The sequence below is a fragment of the Anas platyrhynchos genome, chromosome 1, assembly GCF_047663525.1.
Source record: "Anas platyrhynchos isolate ZD024472 breed Pekin duck chromosome 1, IASCAAS_PekinDuck_T2T, whole genome shotgun sequence".
Classification (NCBI taxonomy): Eukaryota; Metazoa; Chordata; class Aves; order Anseriformes; family Anatidae; genus Anas; species Anas platyrhynchos.
Window position 1 is genome coordinate 118,122,715 of NC_092587.1, and position 12,421 is coordinate 118,135,135.

General features: G+C 37.1%; 1 protein-coding gene across 4 annotated transcripts in view; it reads left to right on the forward strand.

The window, feature by feature from the left end:
* Nucleotides 1-12,421, forward strand: part of IL1RAPL1 (interleukin 1 receptor accessory protein like 1) — a 757,591-nt gene that overhangs the window by 11,720 nt on the left and 733,450 nt on the right. For 2 of the 4 annotated variants that reach the window (XM_027449029.3, XM_072027434.1), the window contains exons 2-3: nucleotides 4,455-4,873; nucleotides 5,216-5,291. The exons of the other annotated variants lie outside the window; for them this stretch is intronic. The gene's annotated coding sequence lies outside the window, so the exon portion shown is untranslated. The remainder of the gene's footprint in view (nucleotides 1-4,454; nucleotides 4,874-5,215; nucleotides 5,292-12,421) is intronic. 4 annotated transcript variants of the gene reach the window in all.

Below are 12,421 nucleotides of genomic sequence, written 5' to 3' on the forward strand. Positions count from 1 at the left end.
CACAGGAAATGTGTAAATAAGGCTTGCCAGCCATCTTAATTGCCTCCTATCAAAATGAATCTTTTAGCTTTAATCTGTATTTATTTTGATGTCTTTTGGTTAATACTGATGCATGCACTATCCGTGCATATATAGAAATAGAAATATACATGCACATACACATCTTTTATTAATGAAATCATGGGTTTTAATATTGAAAAATACAGCCATAATGTCATTTTTCATGACCCTTACTTTTATTTGTTTATTTATACTGCTAGGAGGTATTTAACTACATGTACTCATAGCATTCAAGAGCCCTAAATTGAAAATTACAATACTTGGCCAAGACCTAGTACACAAAGTCTTGCCTTTTATCTGAGTTCTTTTGTGCATTACTAAATGAACTGGTTCAAAGTTTCTAGAAGTCAAGGAGTCAAGAGGCCAGCAGTCACCTGAATGACAGTATCTTGACATGTGCAGGATAGGCTGTTGGCTTTGTATTAGTCCTGAATTCATAACTCAAAGGGAGTCTCTGTTTCATAAAGTAGGGGAATTTGTGGCCAGTATATCTCAGAGATTGGCAGGAACTACTTGCAGTGTAAATGAGTTTGTTACAGTAGTAGTCAAGATTTTAATGCGTATTTTGTTGTGCTTAGTCCCACACTGACACAGACTACAAAAAACATTGCTTGAAATATCTATAATATATGGTCAGACTGCGGTCTATCTAATAACAAAACCTTAATATAAAAACTTAAATGTACATGTATATAAAATGCAGTACAAAACGTATCAGGCTGTATCAGTGCTGCCTGAAACATGGAAATAAATAAATTTATTGTTTGTTTGGTAGGAAGGTAGGAATTGTAGTTCTACAATCCTTGCTTTTATTATTACTTTTGTTTCTGTGGTGTTAACCCGGCAGTGTGCTCCCAAATTAACTTTGAAGCCTATGCTTAATTCTGATGAATGAAGATGACTGAATTTGCAATTAGAAGTAGTTAAGTAGTTTTTTATAGCATTTTTTTTTTTTTTCTAACTGAAAACCAGAGGACATCACAGAAAGAGAAGAAATACTAGATAAGCTTATGTTCCAATAACACATTTTTCCTCCATGGGCTTTTGATTTTGGTTTAAGGATTATCTATTAAACCAAAGCCAAACCAAACCAAACAAACCCAAACCAACCCTGAAGATAATGTAAAGGGTCACAGCAGAAAAGAAAGAAATATCAGTAAGTAGATTTGGAATTAAGTCTGGACACACATATCTTTATGACTTGTTTTCAAGTGCAAATGATCTTTCTGTATTTTAGAGGGAAAATCTACCCTCTTAATATATAAAGCTTATATTTAAAATATCTTCAGTGTGAAGTGCCCCAATTTTTGCTTACTTCTTATTAAAGAATGAAATTAAACTATGCTGTCCATCAAAATGCCCTTTCTTTTTAATCTTTAGAAATATTTAAAATAGAAAAGGGTGTTCATTACAGTGTTCAGTATGAAACTAGTGTAACTTCTATGGGGTTTCATCAGCTTTAGTTTGCTGAACTCAGATAGAAGTTCTGTAACATACTGGTTGGTGTTGGAGGTTGTATTTTCTTGGTGTCTGGGAATATAACCCACTTTTTGTGTTACATGATGTGTATAGTGTACGGCTTTTAAGATAACCATTGTCTACAATGTGTGGATAAAACAGGAACAATCTTATCAGCTTCATGAACAAATGAAGTTCACCTTCACTTCACCTTCTGTGGCTGTCCACACCTCACTTTCAGTAAACAATAAATTAAAAAAAATAAAAGGCAGAGTAAATATCCTTAAACAGCCCCTTATTTGAAGTGTTGTGATATAGAAATACATCAGTTATGTTTAGCTATGTGGAATTTATTCAGTTATATCAGCTGAGACATTGTAGCCATCATCAGTCACTAGCAATGATTGTGACTCACTTTTGAGCACATCACTTACATTATAAAGAGATACAGTTGTTTTGTCATATGTCACATGTTCCTGCGATCTCATGAGACAGACAGAAAATTAGTTGTATACCTGCCAGATGAAGTACGGGGAGCTCTGCCGTTAGATCAACATGGGTGACTTTGATGAAGCGCAACCTCCTTTTCAATGCCAACTGAGCACTGGCAGCACCTGGCTGGCAGGGAGGACACCAGGTGCCCCCATGCATAGCCACATGGCTTGCAGATAACGAGTGTTGGTGCTTGGAAAGCCACAATTTCCCAGTAGTCAGGAAGCACCTCCTCCTTGTAGTCTTCAGCCATATAGGTACCATGTGTGCTTTGTAACAGCTGGCAGGGCTGCTCTGGGGTGAACATTAAATTTTAATAATTAAGGAACTGAGAAGTCCTAGGTGTCTGTCAGAAGCCTCTGGCATGACTTTAGGTCGATCATGTAATCTTTTCAGTTATATAATATACATCATCTCTAGGGAGAAACCCCTGCCTCCTAGGTCAATGTTAAGACTTGGTGTAACATCGTTTCCCAGGTGAAGGAGTGGGGTTGGCTGGGGGGTGTTGTTCCTCCCTGGCAGCTCTTGAGGGCCATCTGGCCACATGCCAGGAAGAGGGACCACATTCTGGAGTGCCATGACAGCCAAGTGGTTCAGATTCCACCACCTCTCAAGTAGGTGGGCCAGGACCGACTTGTCTTGGGTCTCTTCTCAGCCACCTGTGGTGGTCCCAAAACTTAGTTGTTATTGTTGTTTTCTGTAGGATTTGGGGGTAATGTTAGTTCAGCTTATGTGAACTGATAGTTAAGCTCTAGTTTACAAAGGAGATATTTTTTCACACACAAAACTGATGGTAGGTGTTGCATATCTTAGACTACCTCTAGGAATACATAGTTTAGGAATACATGGCTTACTGGGAAGCTGAGGATAGTTTAGCATAGACACAAGCAAGCACTGCTAACCTTGGCATTAGCAGTGGCCCGTGGCATGAATTATCTTCCCTTGCCCACTAATTCAAATCAGAAACCAGCACTGAATTAACGTTAGGCAGTGCAGGTGATGTGAGAGCTGGGGAGGGAGGTGACTTGAGCATTGCCTTGCGTGACTGTGCAGATGTGTCGCCCGGTTTCAGTTCCCATGAGTCAAACAGGGTGACAGAGACTCTCACTTTACAGGTCTCCTGTTGGAATAAATACATTAAAGACTGTGAGATGTTAAGATAGGGTAAGATGGTGTTTTGCGGGGTTAGGACAGCACAAAAGAAAGAATCCTATCAAGAATATGGATGGGTTTCCTTCAGGAAAACATTTATGTGTACTGAACTCCTCGGGAATGTGAGCTAATAATCAGAGGCTCTGCAGTTGTTTCTGGGGTTTTTGTTATACAGATGGTACTTTCTTAATTATTACATTGTAAAATGTACATGTGAAATGGAGGAGTGAAATGGAAAGAGGTAATCTGACTAAATATGAAAATCATGTTTATAAACAGATATTTAAGCCTTTGGAATATATTAGCTCACTCTTAGCCTTATGGTTTGGATCTGTGTCTGTCTGTATCTGTGTTCAGAAAACGCTCACACCTCTGCTGTTGCCCTTTGAAATGCCCCAGAACCACTATGCCCATCAATAGCATGCTGTTGATACAGGTCAGAGCAGATCTTGCAGGGCTCCCCTTCCTCTTGCCTCCCTCATTCCCACTGTGATGGAGAGGTGCGGTCCTGCACTAGGAGTGCTCATGTTCAGGGCTGGAGAGGCTACTGGAGTGTTGCCCTGGAGCTACTGTCCAGGGCATCACTCTATGTTGCAGCTGAACTTCAGGAGTAGGCTACAAGCGTCCTTGGTCTTTTACGTTCTTTCCTCCCAGTTGTTCTGCCAAAAAAATGCCTGGGCAAGCAAAGGTTTGGTGAAACAATTCCACTGAAAACAGAATTCTCTATGGTCATATTTCCCATTTACAGGAAAACCTAAATGCACTTAGCACTCCAGCAGATAATGTTTGTTCAGCAGATTTCAATTAAGGGCTTTATTGCTTTTAAAGGCCAAGCTGGACTTTTTCCATGAGAGATGTTTTTATATCCTCTCTGTCCATAAGTTCATGCAATGACTTTATGCAGACAAAATGTGCATCTGCCTATATCCTTAGAAAGCTTTTATGATGAAGGTGTGGGAGGAAAAAAAATAAAAAATGCTTTTACCTTGCCCTGGTTGAATTAGCAATTGTGTGTGTTACGGGGGAGGCAGGCATTGTGGTTAGTGTTTGGATGAGAATTGGGATTTAAATGTTGTTGGAGGAATTATTATTTCTTTCTATTACAAGATTGTACATAATCACCAAGTTTCCATTTTCCTCCACATTGCACGCATTCAGGACCCATTGCATACAGCTTACAGGAGACAGAAATTGGATAGAGACAGCTGGGGAACACAAGTAATAACAAAACCACATTGGCAACACTATTGACAGAAGCCGTCAGCTACCACTTCCTTCTCAATTTTTCGTAGGCATCACAGCAGAGAGGAGATTTGAAGAAACAGAGGTTGGAGTTCACCGCCTTTTTAGTCTGCTTGAATGATTGAGGAAGGCTATAAAAAGCCACCTCAGGCTTAATCTCATAGAAGCCAATTCTCACAAACAGTGAGGACCCTCTGCATGAAGAGCACACAGCTTCTGTGATGCCAGACCACCTGCAGATTCCACCTAAGAGAAAGCAATCAGAAGCCATGTTTTCACTGGGCTATCCAAACAATTAATTTGCTCAAATCATATCAGTTCTGTAAGGTGATTTTACCTATGGATGAAGAAATTTCTGCACAAATTCCAGTGAGCCTTTCACAACTCTGTGGAAAAAATCTTTACCCATCAGTGAAATTCCAGCATTTTAACTTCAAAAAATAGAAAAATAAACTGTCTTTGAGGGAAGGTAAGCAGTATTTCTTATTACACAGTATTGTGCATATTTAAATAAAATATTTGGGCTCCTAGTTTGAATTTAGGCTTTTGACCTTTTCTTAATAAGCATGTTTTAATCCATTTGAATTTGAATGATGTTTAATTTTTAATACAGATTTTGTGTCATTTTGCGTTCTTAATAATCAGAAGGTCATTTGGTATCAAGTGAAACACCTTATGACAATTTAAATTGAGTGTATCACCATTATTACCTTTATCAGTCTGAAAGAATTAATTGAATTGTGAGTATTGCTCATAGATCATGATGTCTACTTCTGAAAAATGCATTGACTTTTAAATTGTCCTCCAACAGCCAGCCTCAGACTACACAGGAGATACTAAATTTGTAGAAAAATGTCGTCTGAATTATGGGTGTTTGCATAGTAAAGGTGAGTCAGAAAAAGGCTATTTAAAGCCTCTTTTGTATAGTTCTTTTTGTTGTTAAATCTTTTAAAAAACAAAAACACATTACATGACCTACTGTGAATTAACATAATTCACATATAAGATATACTTATTTTCTTTTTCTTTCTGCCTAGTTACTTCCATGTGAAACAGGACACTGATGAAACATATACTAACTACCACATGAATTTATAGATATGTGTTCCTGGTGCTACATTATTTTTTTTTTCCCAAAATTCTTATCTTTTTTTTTTTTTTTTTTTTTTTTTTTTTTTTTAATATATATATATATCCATTTTAGAGAGATTCCTAAACTTTAATTGTGACTTGTTTCCTAAATCCTCTACCTTGCCATGCAGGATGTATTATAAGTCTGAATATATGTGCTCGTTCTTAGGGATAGGGCCTTATTGTTATGTAATACCCACTCCCTCTCATAACAATTTTCTTTTAGGTTTGTCCATCTACTCAGTTTTCTGCTTTCAAGACCAAAACAATTTATGGACAGCTTGGATTTAGTGTCCTATAACTAAAATTACTTTTCTTCTGACTCATGCTTATTCCCAGAGAGAATGCAAGAAAACAGTCATAACTTCTCTTGATTTTTATTACAGTAAACAAGCTACAGTTTTCTAGTCTAGTTAGACTTCCTATTCCTATGTATTTAGCAGTCTTCTTTGCACTCATTCATCCAGATTCACCTTTTGTAGTGTGTTGACCAAAGCCTTCCACATTATGCCATAGAAGGACTCCTAGTGCCATATGCAGTAGCTCCCCCACATACTTGTGTTAAAATTCAGATGCTGAATTTGCAGTTATTCAGTGATTTGTCATTCTGAAGACTGTACTCATCCCATATGCTTTCCTAATATCTGACATATAATAGTGTTCAGCTTTACAGGTTGTCTCTGGCTGCCCTGGTTGATCTATAACGCTTTATCACTCTAAATTAAGTATGCCTTTAATGCTGAGAATCTGCCTTGTGTTTGAACAGTAGCCAAAAGTGTTGCTCTTTCTGTTCTTGTAAGGGTCTTTAACAGCAATCTTTCTTTTAGCACTAATTGTTCATGGCTTAAGCCTGCTTAAAAAATCATCCTGATACCAGAAGGATTGAGGTGCTGGTGCTGTTTCCTAGCTGTATTATGCAGGATGTCACGGTAGTTACTAATATAGAGGTACGTAAGACTGAGCATGTCAGTTTTGCTCACTGACTGGGAACACATTCCAGTATCACCAGAAATAGTGATATGCATGAGGCAGAGGCCTCATAGATCATGTCTTATCTTACCATAACAAGACACTATATTTCTTATTTGTTCCTATGGTTATCCAATACTATTTTAAAATCCCCTCTTCTCAGCTGTAAAACCGTGCCAGCAAATCTGGCATTCCAACACAAGTTGCAAATGCAGCTTAAAAAAAATTAGATTTTTTTTTTCTTTCAGACTTTTAGACACTTCACATGACATATGCTTAGGACAGGCAATTCTCTAATACCTTGTTATTAAAAAGTCAAGAAATGGAACAATAATGCTACTGGCATAGGAAGAGTATAAATTTCCAAAAGAAGTTCAAAAGAAGTCATGAGATATTAGGGATTAATATCAGCCTGATTTTAAGTATAAACAAACAAAAACAAAAGGTTTTGGTTAGTTTTAGCTAGTAGTAATGTAAATTAGCTTTTATAGGTTATTTGTGGTGAAAATTGTGTATGGTAATGTAATTTTTAACTTCTAGTTTCATGGACAGTACCTCAGCCCTGTGGCCTTATCATGCACCACATTCTCATCCAAAACTTCTCCATCTTAAAAAATAACCATTATTGAGGATGTAAAATTAAAGAATAGCCATTGTGAAGTAGATAATCAGTGACAGTGAAAAGAATCTGTCACAGGAGTGCAATTACTTTAGGATCCACCCAATCCACTTTGATTGCTTTATCTCAAATGTGTATAACCTGTGTTTAAAAATTTCCAGTTATGTTAGGTTTTTAATGTTTCAGTATGGCATTTAAGTGCAGGAATAAGACTAGGAGGGGCAAATATAATTTTGCATTATAGGAAGATGTCAGAAACCATCTGGAGAAGGGTCTGTGCTTGTACTGCTAAGTGAAACACATAGCTGCATGCCATTCTCTCAGGCCAAGTACGTACACTAAACTATATTAGGCTATGTAACTTATGGCCCAAAGGGGTAATCCTGTGAGGCTCCTGTTGTCTAAGACATCATTATTACTTTTGTTGCTTCCCCCCATCCCCAGTCCAAGATGTTGGACATCACACGAGGGCATTGTTGTGTCCCTTCAGACTGGAGTTCTTACAACAGAAATGAAAGGATTGTGCTGCGTAACAGGGATGACACGTACAGACATTCATTTGTGAACTTTGTGGGATGCTTTCTGGGGAGTCTGTAGGGCAAAGGACATGTAATTGCACCCCCTTTGCTACCCAACTGGTGCTGCCTCCTGCACCATGGTTGGATATTAGCACTGGTAGCCTCAGCTTGCCCAAAGTGAATGCATGGCTGGGAGTGTGTGAGCAGGGAAGCAGTGGGGATGGCCCCAGATCCTGTGCTTGAGCTTTTCTCCTGCCTTTATTTTTTAATAAAAAATAGAACTTTTTTATTTTAATAAAAATAAAACTGGTGCAGCCAAGGAGTCTAGCTGGCTGTGTCTGAATGCAAAAACGCACAGTTAGTTTAAACAGGACTACAGAACACCAACCCCATATCACTTATAAGTCACAAGCCCCAAGCTAATAACTCCCAACATCCTATAATTAATTAGAATAAAAAAAGCCTCAGAAATTACAATGTACCACAGAAAGAGAGCAGGAGAAATCAAGGTTGTCCTAATAATATATATGGTGCAGCAGTGAGAATGCTGATGTAATATTCTTTATTAAAGTAAATTGGGAAGTTTTAAAGAAAAAATTACTAAAGATATAATACAGGAGCAAGTCCCAAGTTGCATAAAATAGTATCATTTTTCTTCGTTATTGTATAAGATAGGAAAGGGCAGATAGGAAAAAGCAATCCAGAAACAGCATGTTCTTACCTGCATCAGGCAGAGGAGAGCCAAAAGAGGCACATCTCAAGATGGAAACACCTTCACAGATCCTTCAGACCTTTCTGTCTCAATACTGGGCATGCAGAAAAAATTGCTTTTCTTACTAATTTCATGCATATTTAATCAACTAGCCAAAGCTATATTCATTCTGCTGAAAGCAATAATAATTGCCTGAGGAATCAGTGGGGGGAGGAAGGCTTGCTCTAAGGCTGCTACTGCAGGAGTGTAGAGAAGCTAGCCAGGGGTGAAATAGTGTTTCCAGAAGTGGAGGGCCCGTAATTTTTCAGGCTTATGTCTTCTATCCCTCTCCTTAAGTAAAAATATTTTGTCACTCACTAATAATACAGCCACCTATGCAGTCCTACATATCACCTGAAGAAAAAATAAAGAAAAAATAGAGAATGAATTTTGTTAATTTTTATTTTCATTTGATTTTACTTTCTGTGCTGAAATTAACATTGTTCATTCAGTCAAGTTAATAAAAGTTCTCATATTCATGACACTTGCACATCATTTTGACTATTTTGAGGTAAACAACATACACATTTTCCTGTTACCAGAGGAAACAAGCTACACAGAGAATACAGGATATGTTTCCCCAAGTACTAATTTCACGCAATTTATTTTCCAGTTTGCAAAGATAAGAGGATTTATATTGCTCAATAAAATAAAGTTTAAACCACTTTTGTACACAAGACAAAATGAATTGTTGTATCATGGATGAACTATTATGTTTCTCTAAATGAGATTCTAAAAAAAATTAATGCACTTCTCACTCAGAAGTAATTTCTTCAAAAATCCTAAAAAACAAAGAACAGAGTAATCTGAAGAACAAATGATAATAACAAAGCAACAACAACAGCAAAACTGACAACCTATGTGTGTGCTAGGTCAGGATGAATGTAGTTATGGACTGAATAGTAATTATGCTGATGTCACAAAAGAGTTCTCAGTTACATCAGTTGCATTGGGCTCTACCTACATTAGCATTTTGTTCTGAAGCAGTAACAGTCTTGAAGCAAATCCCTGGCAGTTCCCACTTCTATGGTTTGGTTTCCAGAGCAGATTTTGGAGCATGTAAAGCAGGTTCCTTTGCAGGATGGAGCGCCAGCACTCCCCTCACCTATGCACCAGGAGAAGTCTGATCCCCATCAGGCACACATGGATCAGAGCCTATGGCTGAACCTCTGCACAGACTCAAGCTGGTTTCATAGACCAGGTTGTATCTATTTGGAAATGCAACAATAACATAGAATGTAGAAACTGGGGCTTTAAGTAGGAAAAAACCCACTGATAGAAAATCATAGTGGGCTAAAAGAAGACAATTTGTGGGGATAGTGGCAAATGTATGAAGGGCGTTGTGTGTTGGTAAAGTGAAGTGAGTTGAATGAAAAACCACCATTACCTTTACAGAAGAAATGAGCTTCCTATTAAAAAAAAAAAATAAAAAATAATAATAATAATAAATGCTTTTACCATTTACATAACCCTGCAAAACCATCTGTCAACAAATTAAATAAAAATATAACAGAGTGATGCCATGTGGGCTAGTCTTTTTAAAGCTCTGGTGTTCTGTCTGAAGTTTGTTTCTAAAGCTCCCATTGCTCCTGTTAAAACTGGAACATAAATTGTGCATGTATGTTCCAGCCTCCTCCTCCTGCCCTCTTAGCCCAAAGAACGTTTCCACTTCTGCTGGTTTGTAAATCTGACAAGCATTTTATTTATTTATTTTTAAGTAGAAGTTAGTTATTGAATTTGACCCAGTTTTGCAAATACTTTTAAAACAGCTGAAATCACACCTCAGCACAAAAAGGGGGGGGGGGAAAAAAAAAAAGGAAAAAAAAAGGAACAGTAGATTTACATATTTCATAGCACTATTTTGTAATGTTTCTTAAGAAACTCATTATTTAATATGTCCCTTTAATCCATAACAGGATTAAAAATAATTATTTTCCTATTTTATGCTTTTCGCTGAGGCTGGTTCAGTACACATCCCATTGTTTGTGTAGTCTTGCATTATTTAGTAAAATCCTCAGATATTGAACAGCTGTCTGCTGGTTTTGACCCGCAACATTAGAATAACAGTATTACAAAGACAACAGATTTTGGCAGCTGTAAACTGAGTACAGCTGAACTATGATATTTGCAATTAATATGTTACAAAATTGCATCTGCTTGTTTTCATTTCTTAATGTTTTTCAAGTAGCATCACTTATTAGAATCTGCAAATAAATTATGAATTTTTGGAGATGCATATGCAGTGATAAGGTTGCATTTCTTTGCATTATACATTTCATATCCATATTTAAGCCTGGATTCCTATAATGGTGTGTAGATTATGTCCATGTGAGTTTAAGAATTAGTCAGTAGTCGATGCTGTCTTATCAGCAAATTCTGTATTAATAGTAAAAGTACAAGGCATGCATTAAATTTTAACTTTCTCTAGTAAGTGTATATTATATATATATAATTTTGTCAAATGGCATTTGTCACTGCTGTTTCAATTGCAATAATTATGTTATTGAATGTCATAAGCAGAGTCCAGATGCAGTTAGATTAACCTAATAGTGTTTTATGCATACAAATTTATAAACATAAATTCAGTTCACTACTGAAATCTAAAATGCCGTTTGTCTTAATAAGGTTAGTTGACGGTCATTCCCTCAGTGAAGGGAAGTTCGGGGAAGAGAGGTTAGAGTAGAAACTGGAAGACGGCAACTTGAGGAGACTTCGCCAGCTGCAGAGACAAACAAGGCTTACTTTATTATTGCCTTAATAAAAGCTATTGAGCCCTGAGTACATAGTAGCTTCTTGGCACCTCGCACTCTGCGTGCATGGAACATCCGATTCTCCCGTTAAGTGGTCTGCTCAGTTATACTTGATTTCTCCAGCCCATTTTTCATTACTTTCCAACCAGACTACAGTCTGACAGAACAAATTTCTAAGCAACCACCAGGAAACTCTTCCTAAAAAAAATAATTAAAAAAAAAATCCAGATTCTATGGCCCAATCCTGCCAGTACTAAGCAACCTTAATTCCCATGCAGCTCAACAGGAAAGGGGCGTACTCGTCTCATCGCAGGAACAGACGAGCTTATGTGAGCAGGCTGGGGTTTACCACTGCAGACCCTAGTGCCTTTTGCTGTCAATCACATTTGTGCTTAGCTCCAGAAGCTAATAAATCTGCAAGATCAATTTTTCTATTTCTTTTTGTTTATCTTCTAAGGAAGATTTTGCATTAGCTACGTTGTATCCACCTTGGTCAAAACTATATACCTTTACCAGAATCATAAGGTCTTCAGACTTTTTGTACTGTGTTGGTATATTGTTTAGCACTTATCAGGGTCTTGGGACTTCCATTATGATACATTTCCAACCAGGAAACTTAACCACAACAGCCATTCTAATGAGATTAAAAATGATGATTTGTGGTAATATATATATATATATGCATGTATATATGTGTGTTGTTTTTAAAATAATATTTTAGAAAAAATATGGAAAACATTGAATTTTGTGTAGCTTGTGTAGCATAAAAGTGAAAACAGTGTATTGCACAAAATATTCAAAATTGTTCTCATGAATTATTTCTTCACTCTGCTTCACAAATGAAAAATATACAAGCTGTGCTTATGTACTTAACAGTCATTCAGAGAAAGCGATGCAGTATTTGATCAATATTCTTGAAGAAAGGTGATGAATATTCATTACACTTGAAATTGACCAATCTAGAAAGAGGTGATGAAGAGTTTTGTTCTGAAACAAAAAATAATACTGTAATGCTCTGAACTCAGCCTGCATGTCTTGGTTAAGGTTTTTTGGTTAACAGTTTTTGTTTTTTAACTGACATTGATTGTAACTATTGAGCAGAACAGGGAATTTTGCTGTTGTTCTTAAATGTGAAAGAGTGATTCTACAAGTTGCCAAGTGCTCTTTAGCTTTCACACCACAAAGCGCGTGCTTTGGTCTTTGAATGTCTTCCCTCAAGCTGTCAGGTGGTCTTTGTGTTGGGAATTAAGCAGATGAAGAAGAATTTTGTTGGAGAGAG